This window comes from Diorhabda sublineata, chromosome 2 (genome assembly GCF_026230105.1).
Source record: "Diorhabda sublineata isolate icDioSubl1.1 chromosome 2, icDioSubl1.1, whole genome shotgun sequence".
In the NCBI taxonomy this organism is placed as follows: domain Eukaryota; kingdom Metazoa; phylum Arthropoda; class Insecta; order Coleoptera; family Chrysomelidae; genus Diorhabda; species Diorhabda sublineata.
In genome coordinates, this window is record NC_079475.1 from 12,213,908 (window position 1) to 12,233,243 (window position 19,336).

General features: G+C 31.6%; 1 protein-coding gene across 2 annotated transcripts in view; it reads left to right on the plus strand.

Moving 5' to 3' along the window:
* Positions 1 to 19,336, plus strand: part of LOC130452875 (uncharacterized) — a 175,881-nt gene that overhangs the window by 77,336 nt on the left and 79,209 nt on the right. The window contains exon 2 of one of the 2 annotated variants that reach the window (XM_056792362.1): positions 376 to 408. The exons of the other annotated variant lie outside the window; for it this stretch is intronic. The gene's annotated coding sequence lies outside the window, so the exon portion shown is untranslated. The remainder of the gene's footprint in view (positions 1 to 375; positions 409 to 19,336) is intronic. 2 annotated transcript variants of the gene reach the window in all.

Here is a 19,336-nt window from a genome sequence, read left to right on the forward strand (position 1 = left end):
GGTAGCTTCTTTACACGTGGATGTTCTCTGCCCACATCACCTCTTTATTCTGGTGAATAGGGTGTACGAGATAGCAATTCAAACTTTAATTCATTAATGTTACCATTGTAATAGCGGATGTGTGAGCTGGTGCATTGCCTTGAGGAAACTTCTTAGTTAAATGTGGCCATTTTTACTCTATTTCTTCGCTCAAAAGCTCGCATAATAATTGCTGTTGATAGTTTCTCCTTTTTCAAGATAGTTAATGGAAATTATTCCACGCGCATCTAAAAAAACTTGATGCCATAACCTTGCCTGCAGATGGAACGTTCTTTGCCTTCTTTGGAGTCGATTCTCCGTTGTCAGTCCATTGTTTTGACGGTTTTTTTGTTTCAGGTGTGGAGGGTTGGGCCCACGTTCCATCCATAGGTATGTAACGGCGCAAAAGTTTGGCTTGATTTCTACGAAACATTTCCAAACACTCAAAGTACCGCACTTTTAGAAGTGTCTGCTAGCTCACGCACTATGATCATCCAGTACCATTTTGTGGATTTTCTTCAACATTTCTGAAATCGTCAACTCATTTGATCGACCACTTTTTAGCTCGTACATCCTCGTTTAAATTCTGCTACCTAATATTTTACTATTGATAACGAAGGACCTGTCTCACCCATAGTAGAATCTAGTTTAACTTTTATATTGGTTTCCTTTACCATTCAAATAAAAATTTTGTAGCACATAACGACAACATGTTTACCAATTCACTGTAAACATTCACTATTGATGGCTGCCATACAAATACTAAACAACGTGACGTCTTTAAACTCAACTACCGCCTTTTCTAGACCAGGGAATATCCTCGTATCTACATATACATATCTACGCATAAGTAAAAATGATACATTAGAATCAATATCACTGAATAACTTCATTTTAACTCATTTCTAATAAGTTTCATCTTATATCAAGATCTATGAGTAAATTAGTGAAAAGTTAAGTGAAACTGCTGCAAGATTTTCTACAAAGCAAGATGCATACAACCGAAACGACTGATGATAAATAACGATTAGACGTTTACATTAGTTTGGAAAAAGTTTCAATATATTTGAATAGTAAACATACCAGCAACATAAAGCAGAGACGGTTACAGAAGACTATAAAAATGTGGCGCGTCCACGTAAAGTACTCAATTTTGGGGACACAAACATGTTCATTTGATAAAACTACGTCTTTCAATCCATCTATTGGAAAACAAATAGTAGGTATTGCTCTCGTTACAAACATTATGAGTTTGTTAGAGAAAATTATTGTCGAATTTCATTCAATTCATTAATCTGTAATGGAAGTTTGGTGCAAAATTCACTCATCTAGACAGTATTGTTACGTAATTATCTAAACTAAACCCGATTGAGGTAAATCAGCTAATTGTGTATCGTAAACCACAATTGAGTCGCCTCAATTTTAATTGAAATTTTATGAATTTAAAACATGTTAATATAATAGTTTCTAGATGTCCGGCAATTGTTAATGATGTCGCAATAAATAACGATGACTGCGCAACATGCTAAAGAGATCGAAAAAAACCAAACGACAAAAGAATTTTTAATAAGTGTTTTATGGATTCTGGATTCGATCACACTCTGTATACATAATCGATACAAATTCATTCTTCTATAGAAAAGTAAGGAACAACAAATTGAACTAGTTCTATTGTGTTTCCGTCGACCATTAAATAGAGAAACCCTATATTGATAAAAGCCGGTGAGAGCTTCTCGCACGCTAATTGGAATAGCTTTTATTAAGACCACAATAAATTGCGAGTAATCCTTAACGACGCAACTGGTTTCAAATGAGATTTATACAAGTAATGTATGAAATTCTTTTAACCTCAACTATTACTTTTGAAGAAGCCTCAAATTCTCGTTTAAAAACTCTAGATGAATATTGAACTTTCTATGGGGAATACATTTTGAAGGCGCGATCCAACGATTTCCTTGTAAATCCAATTGCTGCTTCCAATATCTTTTATGTGATTAATAATAAATTTGTCTACTTGATCGTTCCTATAGCGTTGAATCCCTTTAGCCCAATTTCAATTAACTGTTTCATTTGTCCAAACCTTTTTAGGGTTGGGGATCAGTTTTAAATACGAACTACAACAAATATTTGATTAAGGGATACGCATTACTTCTATTATATCAAATGAAACCACCAGCTTTCATTACTACAATCATGTTAATTGATTAAATGAAAGATTTTTTAAGTGAACTGAATTTGCCTTAAAAATGATTAATGCAGAAGACGCTACTTTTCCCTGAAGATGTAGTAGAACATATGAAACATTGATTATTCATATAAAACAACAAATTTCAAGGATCTAAATTAATTATACAATAGCAGACATAGGCGTAGAAACTATTCCATTATTCTAGTCATTTATCCCATCTTGAGGATAGACAGAAAACTGAAAAATATTTGGGGTTTGTTTAGTAAAAAATGTCCGTAACTTCATCAGTATTCAAGGTAAAGGTCTGATACATCCAATGAATTTGTTTTTATGTCTGACTCTCATAGAAGGCGCTAGTTTTACGAAGTAGTAGTAAACATAACTTTTCCAAAATTAGATTTATTAAACAAAATTTCAAGTGAACTTAAACACCAAAAAGGTATTTCTGATAAAACTAGATGCTGTATACCATTTTCGGAATATTATGATTTGAAAATTATGAAGTAATAGCCGATGCTGGTATGAAGTAATGAGATGAATGTATCAATTAAACAGAAAATCACAAGAGGGAAATTTAAAAAAAGGTTAATAACATTGAATAGAATTCAATTAGAGTAGTGGTTCAAAATGTCTTCGTTTTCACGAATATAGAAGTCTATCATTTTTTCTAAAGAATCCATTAATCTTCTTAACGGTTAGGAGTCAGCTATGGGGTCATTAAAATGATGTTGTCTTTAATTATTAAGGTGGAATTACCTCTTTATCATAAACTTTTTCTTTAAGATACGACTAAACTGTGTAATCCAAGGAATTGAAATGGCATGACCAAGGAAGTCGATGAATCGGTGCTTCTACACTTCTACGAATCTATCGATGCTCAATAAATTTGATATTGAAAAAGTTATGCTCAATACCACTTGGTACGAACCTCTATTAGAGTTCCATAAAAAACAAATTCATCTGACGTATGAAAACAAAGTCAATGTATGAATAAGCTTTGTAAAACACATTCGTATAACATTTCATTACAATGTTTATATACAATACAATAATTTCTCAGTTTTTTATCTATCCAGGATCAGATACATTATCAGACAGACCTTTTTCATAATATCATGTCATTTCTTATAAAAGTAATATTTTGATCACATGGAATTGAAATCTAAATAATCGTTTTACCAGAAATGATACGACTCGTGAAAAAATTCTTCTAAATATTACAACTTTGTAAAATTCGCTCTAAAAAAGAAGAAAATAGATAAAAATTTTCTTATTTCCACACGTGGAATCAATCTGGATACTAATTAGGAAGGTACTGAAACGATAATCATAGCGAAATTTAGTGTACTAGGGTTGATAAATAATCAAAAAATAAAATTTCATTCAGAATACTAAAACTAGAATAGTATATTTTGCAACTAGTGCGAAAAGTTCTTCGGCAAAAATTTTAGTAAATGCAGGAGAGGACATATTAACCTCAAAGCGCCATGGAGTCTATTAAAAATAAAATTAACGTTGCAACTGAAAAACCACTCGAACCCTTTACAGAAATGGAGACAGAAAATACACCGTATATGAACGATCAACCCTCAATATCTAAAATTAACATAACAGTAACTTTATTAAAAATAAATGGAGTTCCGGTTTTAATTATATAAAATTGTGAAAATCTCACAATCAACTACAATTATAAATAATATTATTCAACAGTTAAGAGGATACTTTGATATTATTTAGGTTTTACTAATCATAAAAATAAACATTGAGTTCCATTACTTTTATTCTTCCAATTTGTGCAGATATAGAAAAAGTATAGTGTGCAACATGTGGGAAAAGTACTTTTTTCACTCGTGTGTTTGCACTTCCACACTCGTGAGAAAAATTGAGCTTTTCCCACTTGTTGTACAATATACTATATTTTCAGATGGTTATTTTTTACTAGCATAATAAATCCAATCGAATTATGTTGAACACATTCAAAATTGAATTTAAACATACCTCTTGTTAAAAATTTAACGCTACTGGAGAGGTAAAAACACCAGCATAAATACATTATATATTTTACAGCCAATTTCCTCACGAAAAGTTCAATTTAATGGAGTCATATCAAAGAAATCGAAAACGTGGAGAATCATTTCGTCGTGATCACGTGTATCGATATAAGAACCAGCTTTCAATTTATTTAATATGAAAAGACAGAGAAATCACTCGACAAATAACTTGTGAAAAATATGTAATGAAATGATTTTCTATCTACAAAAAATTGAATAAATTTTTCACGGAATTTAGACTAACCCATAAAATACGATTAAGTAGAATATATTATACAAAATGAGAAAAACGAGTGAAACATGAATTTAATTTAACTTCGTAATTCGTAAACCCTTTTTAACAATGAGAATTAGAAATTGGATGCTCGCCATATTTGTGACAGCGTTAGCCACAGCCACTGGTCACAATTTTCAATATTAAAGGGGTTACATATGTTGGCTGAATTCAATTAGAGAGCATTTCCAGCATTACACTGGCTGGTATGTTTCATTAATTGTAATCATTATTTCCTAAAAAGCATGTTCGGCACACCAGATGGTATAAACAAAAAAATAGAAATTTACATAATTGAATTTCGACAAAATTTTCTCGTTGGAATAATTTAGATCATATTAATTTGTATTTTCGAGCATATTTATCTATTACAATAATTTTTCATTGGGCTTTATTCATTCTGTACAAATATATTGTTTATTACACAATTTGATTTGCTTTTAAAGTATCAAAATTAGAGGCCGTTGTTGCCATTACGGCTCCGGATTTAGTCCTTCGTGGTATCAACATCATCACATACTCTTCTTTCTCTTTTCCTACAACATGGTTTTATTTCTTCTACTATTCAGTCTATTGAGAAGTAGATGCTTAGTATTCGTGCCTTGAGGTCTTCTGGAATTTGGCTTTTCATATTTTGCCTTCTAAACCCATTGATATTCCATCATTCTGTGTCCACGTGGTGTCTCCAATATCGTCGTCTCGATCTCGTGGATCATACTATATCCTAGATTTTCAGATCTTCTTTCATAGTTTTGTTTATCATTTGTTCTATTAGGCTCATCATATTCTTCGTTTTTGTTGTGTTCGCTCGAGTTTTCCCTGCATATAAAAAAATAGCCAGATGGCTTTAATTACTTGAGTTCGTACTTCTTGTTGTGAGTTTTTGGTGCTTGTGATCTCGACTCCTAAGTATGGACCTCCTTTATTCATCTTTGAATCTGTTTATCTAATTCGTAAGCACGCTTCTCCAATTTCAGAAAGATCGTTGCAAGGTTTGGAAGGTTGAGCTACCTACTCCACGTTCAGTTCATTAGTTAAGTGCTGAATATTTCAGAATGATTAAGATCGACTATAACTTGAAAAATCATGTGGCTGAAATAGCTAAGACAGCTATACAAAAGCACTCTTTAAAACTAAAAACGTTTCCTGAAATTCTCGTCTAGTTATTTCTTTGAAATTATTGATTTTTTTTGGTATAAACTACAAACACTGATTCAGCCGGATACATAAAAAAGAATCTCAGATATCAAACAAGATTGCGTGGTGATTTCAGGGAATCTGAAATTCTACTCCGTTGGCTAGAAATCAGATCGTAATTTATGGTTTAAACATGTATTTGATATGAAGTAGTACGATCGAATTCGTTCAACTGTAAAAAGGAAATGTTCTTTCAGATGTCAATCCATCTTGTTTTCGAAATATCGTCGTTCATCTGGCTCGTATTAAATTGGAAATAAAGAATCCAAAATTGTCCCGTTCTGAACTTCACTTTTTTCTAAAAAAAAACTGAAACCCGGGTGTTTTTCAGTTATTTCAAATACAGATAGTGCCAACCATCTAGGATAAGTTTAATTCTATTTTGGAATAAGTGAATTTGACTTTTGCAATCTTTTTAGAATAAGTTTAACATGACGTTTCGTCTTAAATGCCAAATTTTTCCAATATAAAATTTACCAACAACTATACGTAACTGCATGGATCAATTTGAGGATCACTATGCTGATATAACAAATCGAATCCTCAAAAAATGTCTTCTTGACGATAATTTATTAGTATAGTAGATGTTAAAACAAAACCATATTTCTTTTTGATTTTCTACCACAAAACCTACTTGTTTGATTATAGAAACTATACCTAAATTGTCAAAATAACAAACAATTCATTTAAAAGCAAATGATAACTATAATCGTGAGCAAAAAATCAAATCAAAATCAACAGTCTAATAAAAAAATCTGTAGCTTCCATTATTTTCCTGATTTTCTGAAGTACAAGCCCCAATTCGTCGAAATAATAATTAATTTGATCAATCAATCAATATTAAGTGTTCCCTCCGCTGGCCATCTTTCAATCGCTTTTTTTATAAATCGAATAAATTACTTTGCACGATATTTCTTCTTTCTCGCTATCTCGTTCTATAGTAAGCGCCGATTTGATTTCGTTCCCGAAATTTTTTCTCAAGTTCATCTCACAAATGTTCGATAGGATTTAAGTTTGGACTAAGCGCCGGCCGAAATCCTGTAAATACGACCGTATACAACCTGCAGTATGTGGACGGGCATTGTCCTGCATTAAGATGAAGTTTTCGCCGATGAAATTGAGAACTACGTGAACCCTGGGTTTTGGCTTCCATGCTTTCCTCAACCATCCAGAAACCACGTTTTCTTTCATACAATACTGCGCGAATATTTCTTCAGGTCTTCTGTAAATTCGTTTTCTTATAATTTACCATACAGACATCCTCTTCTTTCGTCTAAGAAGATAACGGAGCCCCATTGTTTGTCAGTTCACTTAACATGTTCTTTGACAAATCTTCTGACTGTCCAGCTACTCATAGCCACTCCTCACGTAAAAACTTCGAGAAGAGTGGAATCGCTGTTTGTGTTAACCGTGATGTGTATGGGTTGAGTCGATTTTACTTTCCGCAACACGTTTTTACTATATAAATACGACATTTTAATAGAAAAAAATTACTGTAAAATATATTTATTCTTCAACATAATCTCCTTTTAAGTCTAGACACTTTGTCCAGCCAATTTTCAAGTTTTTGAAACCATATATAAGATAATTTTTGGCTCTGTAAAATACGCGTTTGTCTGTGCAAACACCTGTTCATTTTTTAACTGTCACTTGCTGAATTGCAGGGTTTAGAGCAATTGAGTAAGAAATCAACAAGAAACTGATGACGTCTTACTTTAATCTGGCAAAATTATTTTTTATAATTTGTAATTAGAGGATATATATTTTGACATATAATTTTTATTTGTTTATTCTAATATGTTAATTAAAAATTTTAAATTCGAAATTATAATAAATGAATAAACCTTGTGTGTGAATTTATTTTCATTTATAATTTGTAATTTATCCAGCCCCTAAATTATTGCTTATATACTTTTAGGATCATCCAGAAGCACTTAAAATGTATTCATTGGTGTCCGAATATATTTTCTAATTCACTTCTAATTTCAAATCAGAGGACAGAAAACTTTCCTTTTAATTATTACTCTTTGTCTACATGAAATATTGTAGGATTTTAGCAACTTTTGGGTAGTAGGATTTCTCTAGGGAGTCATATTCCAAAGCGAGATAGAGTAATCGTCGTCTCCTGATAATAAACATTCTGCGGAGCTGATTTTGAGAATGTTGTGTGTGTTAGAATTCTTCTGAATTCTGATCGTACACAGAATCTTGCCACTGTTAATCTACACTTGTAAAAATTTCTTTTGTAATGCAAATTGGCTGTAGGCTAATGCTAGGATGTCTTTTTCTGTTTATATATTCAACACCAAATTCTGAGAACTTAGGAATCTTGAGTCTATTGCAACGAAAGCAGTTGCAGCAAAACCTTCTGCACGTCTAGGGAAATCTAATCCAAATATTGGTCTTTTCCAAACTGCAAGTATTACTGAAGTAAATATCTTACAGACAAATAGACACCGAGCTCTCCACCTACATAATTTTGTGAACCAAGATTCGACAAATGCCGCAGAAAAACTTTCATCTTATTCATATCTAATGATGCAGGCCCTTGCCTCTCATCAATATCAGTTAAAAAATAATTTGTTAACCACTAATCATCTTCGTGGTCTAATCCATATAAACATAAACATTTACTAAAGTTTTCATTCATTGGCTTTCAAGCATTTACTTTGATTTTAAAAGAAAAAGTTAGATTTTTATTCGTTAGGGTGGATATATCATAAGTTTAGATTAAATTTTACATGGGAAACTTACTTTTCTACTAAATTCAATTAATTTTCTTTTTACTACGAAAAAATATTTCACAAAAAATGCACTCAAACTTTTTCGTGTGTAACTCTCAAAAATGTTATCAGTTTTAGTTATTTTCAAATTCTAATATTCTCGGTTAGTTATCAAATTTGTATTTAGTTTCCTCTACACCACAATCAACTACAACACATTTTTTCCAAAATTTTTATTAACTATGTTTAAACTTCAAAATGAACTCAGCTCAATTAACTATCGTGTATATAATTCCATTCATAATTTAATCAACACGTAGAGGTAAATATCATAGTATATGGATGAAAATTTAATCAATTTCAATAATACAATCAAAAATTTATATGTAGTAGTTTTTATTTCCAATTTCCACTACATTGCATTATTGCACACAGAAGTCTAACATGAACTGATATCTTATAAAAACTAGCAAATTTTACAGAAATTATATCGAAATTGATCACTCAATAATGCCCTCTACTACCGCAACGACTTCAAACAATCCTTTACAGTCAAAGCATGAAAATATGATTGCCATCTTTGTTAAATAAACGTCAACAAGTATATACCTAAGCTCATAAACGTTTAATATGAACTGCTCGCATCCAAGTAATATTTGGGACTTCAAGGCAACAACTCTATCAACTAATTTCCAAAACAAAGCTTTGAAGCAATTACAAGTTCTACATTAGTTTAAAGTTGCTAGAGTGGAAATGAGAATGTATATCCCTAAGTTGATGTTGGACTTTGGAATTTAACTATAATGAATTATTGAATATTCCTACTCTACAAAGAATCGATAATTTGTTATTAGAGTTTTTTTTTGTTAGATATTATTAAAATTAGCAATAATCCCGAGAAAGCCCCGGGATACGACCTTGAGTTACTTGAAAGGCATTTGTGAAACCACAAAACTCATAAATGCAGTTTGATTATGATTCCCAAGCTAGGAATACTACAGATCAACATCATTATTAAGAATATAAACAAAACGAAGTTATTGAAGAAAATAAATTATGCTCAGTTGGTTTTTAGACATTCCAAAAGCATTTTATAAAGTATGGCATAAGGATTTGTTTCTAAAAATAACAAAATGTCTCCCTGTTTAAAAAAGAATCATTAGAAGATCGTACATTTGGAGTTTAACAAGAAAACGAATATTCAGAGCTCCGACTGATTATAGCAGGGGTTACTCAAAGAGTTACTCAATAATCTTATGGTTTACAACAATGGGGCTATACTTGTGAAAGTAATCATTCTACCCTACAAATTCCAAGCCAAATACTAAGAAATATAGTCAACACCGATAACATATAAAAAAGATGAGATAAAGAAGATTGCTGGAGATCACCAAGAACGACTTCATAACCATATGAACAACAAAATTTTGGAACTTCTCGATCAAGACGGAGTCCGCAGATAAAACGCTTCAAGCATTTTGAACTTTGTGAAAAGTGACAGTAAAAAACCCAGCTCGTAAGTCATAAGGCAATTGGAAATTCTTGGGGCAGTGAGGTACTTGTTAAATTAGATAAAATTCTTGGATTATCTTATGGTAATCTCAAACTTTATAGTTTTGAATCGAGAAGCCATCGATAAAAATCGATTTTCACTCATTCAATTCACGTAGTTATCGGGAAATTGTGATAACCGTTTAATTCTAGTTTGGAGCTTATTTTAAAATAGCAATGATATTCCGGCTCTAATTAAATTAAGTCTCAATAAAATGACTGGCAAAATCACTATACCAACTCGTTGAATAAAGAGAATGAATCGATTCACGACCTTGAATTATCTAGCTTTATAATTACTGATATTACTTACATTGATTATCCAAGACATCGATTTGAGTTACTTTATCAGTTACTTCTTATTGTTGAAGTTTTGCCGTAGATTGTATTTATTGTAAAAGTTTGTGATTACCAAATTGTGTTAAAGTTTCCGAACTTTGGATAACAGTATTAAAGAGAATAAAATACGTGACACGATGAGAAATGTTTTCCAGCAAGTGTGCAAAGCGGCACTACATTGAATTACATTTTTTCTTTTTACTAAGTTTGTTTCTCTGGCGATATCAAGCTAACGCAGGAAAGGACGATACAAATTATTAAAAAAGACCAGAAATATCTATTTTCTAAATGGACGAAAGTTTTACTTCGAATGAATGACAATGTATAAATAAAAAACCACAGGGCTCTGCATTAGAAGAAAATAACTCTCATGTAGGTATCGTTTGTAGAAGGTTTGAAGAAATTAGGAAAACAAGTGGAAACGTTGCCACATATAACGATTTATAAACGTGGAGCTGTGTACTATTGTACTATAGCTCATTCACAATTGTCTCAATAATTTGTGAATGAGGTTTTGTAGTCAAATTAAAACTGTATATTGTTATAAATAAATATTTTCAAGACAGAATCTATCATATTTGAGTGAGAAGCTATTTTTATTTTTTTTTGTGTATAATACGTCTGCTTATTTGATGGATTTATTGCGGCAAAACCAAAATTCATTATGTAGTGGTCTATAACTTAAATCGTGTGGTTTTTTTTCAAAATGTCAACGTTTATTTAATAAAAAACATGTACAATAGTATTATTAAACGTATTGCCCATCTGAAGCTATGAACTTTTCCCATCTTTCTTATAATTTGTGGATCCCATCCCAAAAGAACTGCGCCAATAATGAATCAAGCAAATTTTTGGTATCTTGCTCTAATGTAATCGTTTTCAAGTGAGGGCGTTGTGAATCGACCGAAACAAATCGTAGTCAGAAGGGACAAGGTCTGGGCTATAAGGCAGGTGAGGTAGAACTTCCCATCCACTGCTTTTCAAATAGTTCTTAACCGGAATAGCAACGTGAGACGTTGTCATGATGGAAAATTATTGCCTTGTGTCTGATCGCATATTCCGGGCGTTTTTCGGGTACTCCTCTTTTCAAACGGATTAATTGTGTTCGGTAGCGTTCTCCATAGATGGTTTCACCTGGATTTGGTAGTTCATAATACAGCACACCCTTCTGATTCCACCAAATAGAGAGCATTACCTTTGCGCCATGGATATTCGGTTTTGCCGTTGAAATGATGGTTGACCGGATTTTGCATGTGACTTTTTACGCTTGGGGTTGTCGTAATGGATCCATTTTTCATCACCAATAACAATCCGATTTAAAAATGACTTCCTTCTGTGGCGTTCCAACAGCATTTCGGACATGCAAAACCGCCTTTCGACGTCTCTTGGTTTGAGTTCATATGGAGCCCAATTTCCTTGATTTTGAATACATACAACTGCTTTTAAACGTTTTGAAATGGCTGTTTGAGTTACACCCAAAGATTCTGCGAGCTCTTCTTGCGTTTGGCAACAATCTTCATCGAGTAATGCTTCCAGTTCTTCATCTTCAAACTTTTTTGGCTGCCCAGGACGTCATCGTCTTCCAAGCCAAAATCAGCACTTTTAAATCGTGTAAACCATTTTCGACACGTTCGCTCAGCTAAAGCATGTTCACCATAAACTTCCACCAAAATACGATGACTTTTGGCAGCATTTTTCTTCATATTAAAGTAATGAAGAAGAACTTTCCGCAAAAACACTTTTTCAGGAACAAAGTTCGACATATTCGCGTGAAAAGAAATTATTGTTGTTAACGCTAAAAATGAATGACATATACTGAAAAGACGTACAATAACTTTAGCTTTCCAACGCAGGTTCGGAATATTTGAACGATGTAATATTATACAAGTTACGTCATCTCTTATCAAACCGTACGGATTAAGTTATAGTCTCTAAATATTATTCAGAATATTTCATATTTCAATCTTCCTTGTACATTTGTTTTGTTCCTTTAATCTGTTGTTGAATCAATACGAAGTGGATTTTTTTATTTCTTGCTTTGACGTGCCACTCATTAATTTTCTTTTTCTTTAAGAACATCAACGGGTGTGTGAAAACTGTTGAGCTTTTCTCATTCAATTTGGAACATCTTTTGTAATCTCAGTATGTGGTCTTACTTCGATTGAAGTCGAAATAGTCCTGTTGGTTCATAATAACAAACTTAAACAAGACAATCGATGGTCCTAGAAGTACCTGGCCCAACAAAAACAAAACACAAAATTTTGGAAGAAAATATGTTTATTTTCCAGGTTTTTAGCACCAAAAACTTTTTTCAGCGATATTCAATAGGATCGATATCCTTTTTATAATAAGAATCGTCAATAGATCACATCCAAATCTGAAAAATATTGTATATGAGGTAGCTATTCAAATTTCTATTAATTAATTTTGATCATAGCAATAACGAATGCAGCCGTTTTTACTTGATTGATAGTTTTTCCTTCTTCAAGATAGTCAATGGAAATTATCCCACGCGCATTCCAAACAACCGACGCTGTGGCCTTGCCCTCAGATGGAACCGCTCTCCCCCTTCAGTCCATTGTTTTGATTGTTTTTGTTCCATTGTGATCAAACGCGACACCCTTCTTGCACACATCTTTCTCATGTCCAAATTTTTTAGTTAATATGCGATGTACCACACAATTTAAATACCTACTACTTGTCTGCTAGCTCGCCACATTCAGGCGACGATCATCCAGTACTACTTTGAGGATTTTGAGTAGTCGTCACCTCATTTGGTCGACTACTGCGATGCTGGTCTTCGCAGGTCGGAAATTGATGGTTACCAAACAAATACTAACTTCATATTCGAAACATATGTTGTATAGGTATTGTGTTAATTTTTAAGCAACTACCGCCGTCTCTAGGTTAGGCCAGGTACTTCTGGGTCCATTCTTGCATTCCAATGATGTTTCTTCAACTGGTTCTCAGCTTATCGTTAGGATTTTCACCTATTGGTTTGGACTTGAATGGTTCTTCTAGATAATTGATGCATGTCTTTACGTTGTAGCTTCTTTGAACCCAATTTCTCTTTGACTTCAACATTGGTGCTATCTTTTATCATTATTGCTCCATTTTTCTGGTGACATTTCATAAATTACGTGCTGGAACTTTATCTCTAATGTTATTTTAATTTTTTTCTCCTCTCAAGATAGCTTGTCGGATATATAAGGATATACCTATCAAGTTTAAATTATTTTAATGAGTCAGTAACGGCTCAAAGTTGTTAACATATAGATATCAAACTACCGATCAACAATAATATATAACGAACCATCATCAGAACTAGGGTAATTAGTTATTCAAAACATTGAGATACAATGAAACTTTAATCAATTACAGATGATACAGAAATTAACTTCTCATAATGAAAACTTGGTATTCAAGTTGCTTCTCGGTATTAGCCTAATCAAAAGTTCGTAGAAATCAGATTTGTATACAAGATACAAAGCTGTTGTAAATATTTGAACATGATGGATAAAGCCGTGAAACTAGTTTTAGAGCTGTTTATCTGGATTTCTATTCAAAACTACGCACACAAAGTTATAATTACACATTGTTATAGTAAAACTTTTCTGCATTGATTCTCTTCTAGTTTTATAAGAGTTAAAGGTACAAACATTTCGACAAATCTATATTTAAGCAATATATATATATATATATATATATATATATATATATATATATATATATATATATATATATATATATATATGCAACCTTCGATTCTTCGATTCTTGCTTGAGGTCATATTTCCAACAACGTCTCCGTTATTAATTCTACTGCTTTACCTCTATTTAGAGAAAAGTGATTTTACATGATATTATATTTCTTAATTTAAGCGTTTTGAACAGTTTTTCTATAACGATCTTTCCCCATTTTTCCTCAAAACTCCTTCCATATATTCAATTTTACTTCATGATCAGATTCCTTTATCTACGCATTTTTGTGATACCAATTGTTTCTGTTTCTTCAACAGTTTCTCAAAACTTTTAGTTTTAACTTCTGTTTTAACGTTCCGTTCCATTCCTGTTCTTATTCATATTGCAGATGCTTGCCAAATACGTTTAATATATTGCAATGTGCAACATTTTTGCAAATTCTTTACTATTCATCCCCTTTCGCAGTGTATTATCTTTTGAAATCTCTAAATTATTCCTTGTAGTTTACTTTTATCTTCTCCTTTCATCATGTTCCGCTTTTTCCAATCCACTATTTTTTTTTAGTAATGTTCACATGTTCTCTTTGATGGCTCTAAGATCCCTTGCTCTTATTTAGAATATATTTCCTTGTTTTTCTTTTATTTTTGTTATTTCCATTTACTGAATCTTCATTAAAAAATCTTGATGGTATAGAGATAGTTCCATAATTTTATCAAAAAATTCTTCATGCCTATCGAATCCATCTCAAAAATTCTTAAACAACCTAACTTTGAATAAATTTAGTATATGATTGCTTTGCCTCTCTTTGGAGAAGAGTTATTTCACTTAATTTTCTATTTTTTCATTTAAGCGTTTGAAAGAATAATTTTTTGATCGTATGACGATCTTTATCCATTTTCACCCCAAATTCTTTTTTTTATTTTCTTCCACTCTATGATCAGATTCCTTAATCTCCGTATTTTTCTTTGGTACCAATTGTTTCTGTTTCTTCAACAGTTTCTCCCAAATTTTTAGTTTCAACTTCTGTTTTAACGTTCCGTTCCATTCCTGTTCTTATTCATATTGCAGATGCTTGCCAAATACGTTTAATATATTGCAATGTGCAACATTTTTGCAAATTCTTTACTATTCATCCCCTTTCGCAGTGTATTATCTTTTGAAATCTCTAAATTATTCCTTGTAGTTTACTTTTATCTTCTCCTTTCATCATGTTCCGCTTTTTCCAATCCACTATTTTTTTTTTAGTAATGTTCACATGTTCTCTTTGATGGCTCTAAGATCCCTTGCTTTTATTTAGAATATATTTCCTTGTTTTTCTTTTATTTTTGTTATTTCCATTTACTGAATCTTCATTAAAAAATCTTGATGGTATAGAGATAGTTCCATAATTTTATCAAAAAATTCTTCATGCCTATCGAATCCATCTCAAAAATTCTTAAACAACCTAACTTTGAATAAATTTAGTATATGATTGCTTTGCCTCTCTTTGGAGAAGAGTTATTTCACTTAATTTTCTATTTTTTCATTTAAGCGTTTGAAAGAATAATTTTTTGATCGTATGACGATCTTTATCCATTTTCACCCCAAATTCTTTTTTTTATTTTCTTCCACTCTATGATCAGATTCCTTAATCTCCGTATTTTTCTTTGGTACCAATTGTTTCTGTTTCTTCAACAGTTTCTCCCAAATTTTTAGTTTCAACTTCTGTTTTAACGTTCCGTTCCATTCCTGTTCTTATTCATATTGAAGATGCTTGCCAAATACGTTTAATATCTTTCAAAGTGCAAGTGTTTTCCAAATTCTTCATCATTCATCTCCTTTCGCATTGTATTAACCTTTGAAATCGTTGACTTTTTCCAATCCACTACTTTTTCTATTAATTTCCACAATTTCTCTGATGGCTCTAAGATTTCTTGCTCTAGTTTAGAATATATTTTTTAGTTTTTTCCTTTTTTTTATATCCATTCTACATGTTATATCGGATTCATCATGTTACAATTTTTTAAATAGCCCAACATTGAAATGATGAAGTATATTATGATTTGAAATTCTTCTAGTTACGAAATATCGAGTCTCTGGTTAGTTGTCTATACTGTGTGGATTGTTTTCTTTCTTCATCTAGATTGAGATTATTTTTCTACAAACGTTATTACTAACTTAAAATTCGTACCAGCCGTTCACGAGATAATTGAACCATTTATTAGTTAAACTTCACTGTTTGTATTGTGAAAATTATTTATCTTATATTGAGAGTATTTTTGTATTGTATTTTAAAAATTTACAGAAATATCTTTCATTCAAATTGAACAAGGTATAAAATCTTTTTTTTTTCTCGTGAAGAATTCATGCGTTGATTTCTTTATTTACATAAAAGATAAATATTTTTTGCCTTGCTTCTTCGTCACTCGTGACAAGTAAGGTTAAGCGAATTTCGTGATGAAAAATGTGGAAAATCCCTTTTCCAATGTTTGCAGGATTTGGAATTTTTTTATCAAGGGTCAAAAGTTATCCAGCCGTCAAAAAGGGTGAGTCAATATATACTGACTACCAAAAAAATTGCAATATGTCGAATTTTTTGAACAGGAAATTACGGAAATATGTAAACTGGATACCAAGATCTTGTTAAAACTTGTTATTACTGTTTATTTTTAATTAAAGTTACTACATGTAATTAAAAATTTTGTATGCAACTCTAATAAGAATTTTCTAAAGTTACAGCAGCAGAATATTAACAACGAAGTAGATATCCAGATCTACGAAAGTTCGAGTTAATAAAACAATTTTGAGACCCACCGTCACATACGCCTGTGAAACCTGGGTAATGACGAATAAAACGAAACAGAAATTGGAAATCTGCCTATATACCCTGAATTTTCCCGCAAATGAATTTTTTCCTACGAGAATCAATTCTAACAGGAAAACCACTTCGGTGAGAAATTTTACATTTGCTCCCTAAATAATGAACTATGCGGAAAAGGCGCTTCGTCCCTATTTGAACTATTTCCACATTCAACAATTTTAATTATGTCGAATGCATCCAAGAATTTATTTGTGGAAACATTTCCAAAAATTAAATAATACTAAGACTATTTTTGAGTAACCTAGGGATGAAATAATGAATTGAAAAAGAGTAGTCGGTCTTGTGTTTGATTTCTATTAATATAAGAGATTCAGTCACGTGATGGAAAGCCTCCACCGTTTCTACTTGACATAGAGAGTGAGTTTATGTATGGAACGAATTAATTATCTCGGAAACGGCTTATACGATTTTTATAAATGACTGCTACAATAACAAATATATATATATATATATATATATATATATATATATATATATATATAAATATATATATAAATATATATATATATATATATATATATATATATATATATAACAATAAAAAACAAAGGATTTTTATCAAAAAAATAACGAATTGTTATTTTATTGATATTAGGATAAGGTGATAGGCGTAGAAGTCAACAAGAAACGTGTGATATCATTAATAATTTATATCCTAACCAAATTCAAAAAAACAAGGTCTACTGTCAGTAAATTAGTACAAAAGTTTAACGAAACTGGTGAAAGATTTATCCAAATCAGGGCGCAGAAAAACTGTATCAACAGAGACAGCTTCACTGATATTTATTCAGTAAAATGTTTCAATATTTATAATCATTTATCAAATAGATTCTACTTTTTCGTTCCGTCTATTATCGTCATTTCTTTATGTTTCCACATTTGTTGTTCATGAATAATTATTCCAATTTTTTTCTAATTTGTAATATATGATAAGTTCTATTTGATGAATGCTTCAAGTCATTTTATTGATACAAATATTAAACACACGAATATAAGATTTCCCATTTCAAATTATTCTATAGAAAAGAGAAACTCTATTCAAATTAATTCATTTCCATTTTTTGTAATTTCAAATATTCTTGTCATTGCGGCGTCCCTAACGACCTTATTTCATCAATTTGCGTAGCTCAATTTTATATTCAGATGGTTAGGATATTCTTTAGCTGAAGTTGAACGTTTTTTTTTTTTCATTTCCTGGTAAAATTTTAATATAAAAACATTATATAAGATGAAAAATTCACCCAAAAAACTCCAAATACCCTTGGTTGGCATCCCTTTTTTGATCTGTCTATATTTATTAATCCATTCATTATTTTTGAGTTGTCATAAATCACTATATTTTTCTTTTTGTTCTTTTTCATAGTGTCATTGGGGGTGTGCACCAACGCGTGATTTGAATACCAGCCATAAAATTTTAACTCTAGATGTGCCAACTCGTGATCGTGGTTGTCATGAAGATTAGACCACTTGTGACGGAAGATCCAATTATCAAATGGAAAACACAAATAAAATATGTATATTCACAGTGTATTTCAGTAAAAATATTTTTCATTTTAAACATATAACAAAAATATTTTGGACAGTATATAAAAGTGTAAAATGCTGCACGAACAAATTTTTTCCAGATCCAAATGTAATCATAATATTAGTTTGATAATTGTCCAAGAAAAAAAATTTTTATTGTTCAGTTCTCAAAACATCTCTATGTGAATTGAGGTTAAGTAGCCATACCTAACATAATCCAACTTTACAAAGTAGATTTAGATCTAAATTCCAGGTAATACGTACTCGGACTACCTTTTCATTTACCAGAAATATCTCCATCCCTAGTTGGCAGATTAAAAATCGTCGTTGAGGCTTAATTAATAACTTTCAAAACTCTAGTTTTTTAATAGAATGGATTTTGATCTTCCGTTCTTTATCTATGTATCCTTCCAGTACATTTTATATCACTCAATACTTCTTATCTTCGCAATTGTTCCTGTGAGTCTCTTGGAGATTAATTAGTAAATAGAAAATTATTGAATTGTGATGAGCATTAATAAGTCATCTTGTTAGTCTTCAAGTTTATCTTTATACATTTCTTCAAGAGATAGGAATAAATATTTTTTATTGGTATCCCATTGTCATTTAAGTACGGCTCGGAATTGCAGTTCCGAGGTCGGGGAAGGTGGGTGGTCCTCTTGCAAAAGCTCGGTCTTTGAAAAAGGCCCCACAGGAAGAAATCACAAGGTGTCAGGTCACATGACTGTATGGGCCATTTAACGAATCATAGTCTGGTAAACATAGTTTCATAATCTGCGTTAGTACACACAACTGTTTGAAGCACGACCATGCTTCGTTTTAATCTTTTTTTGGACAGTGTTGTCGTACTTATCAGCGTTATCGGACTTATGCCGATTTTTCGAGACTTATGCCCACCTCTACAGAAGTA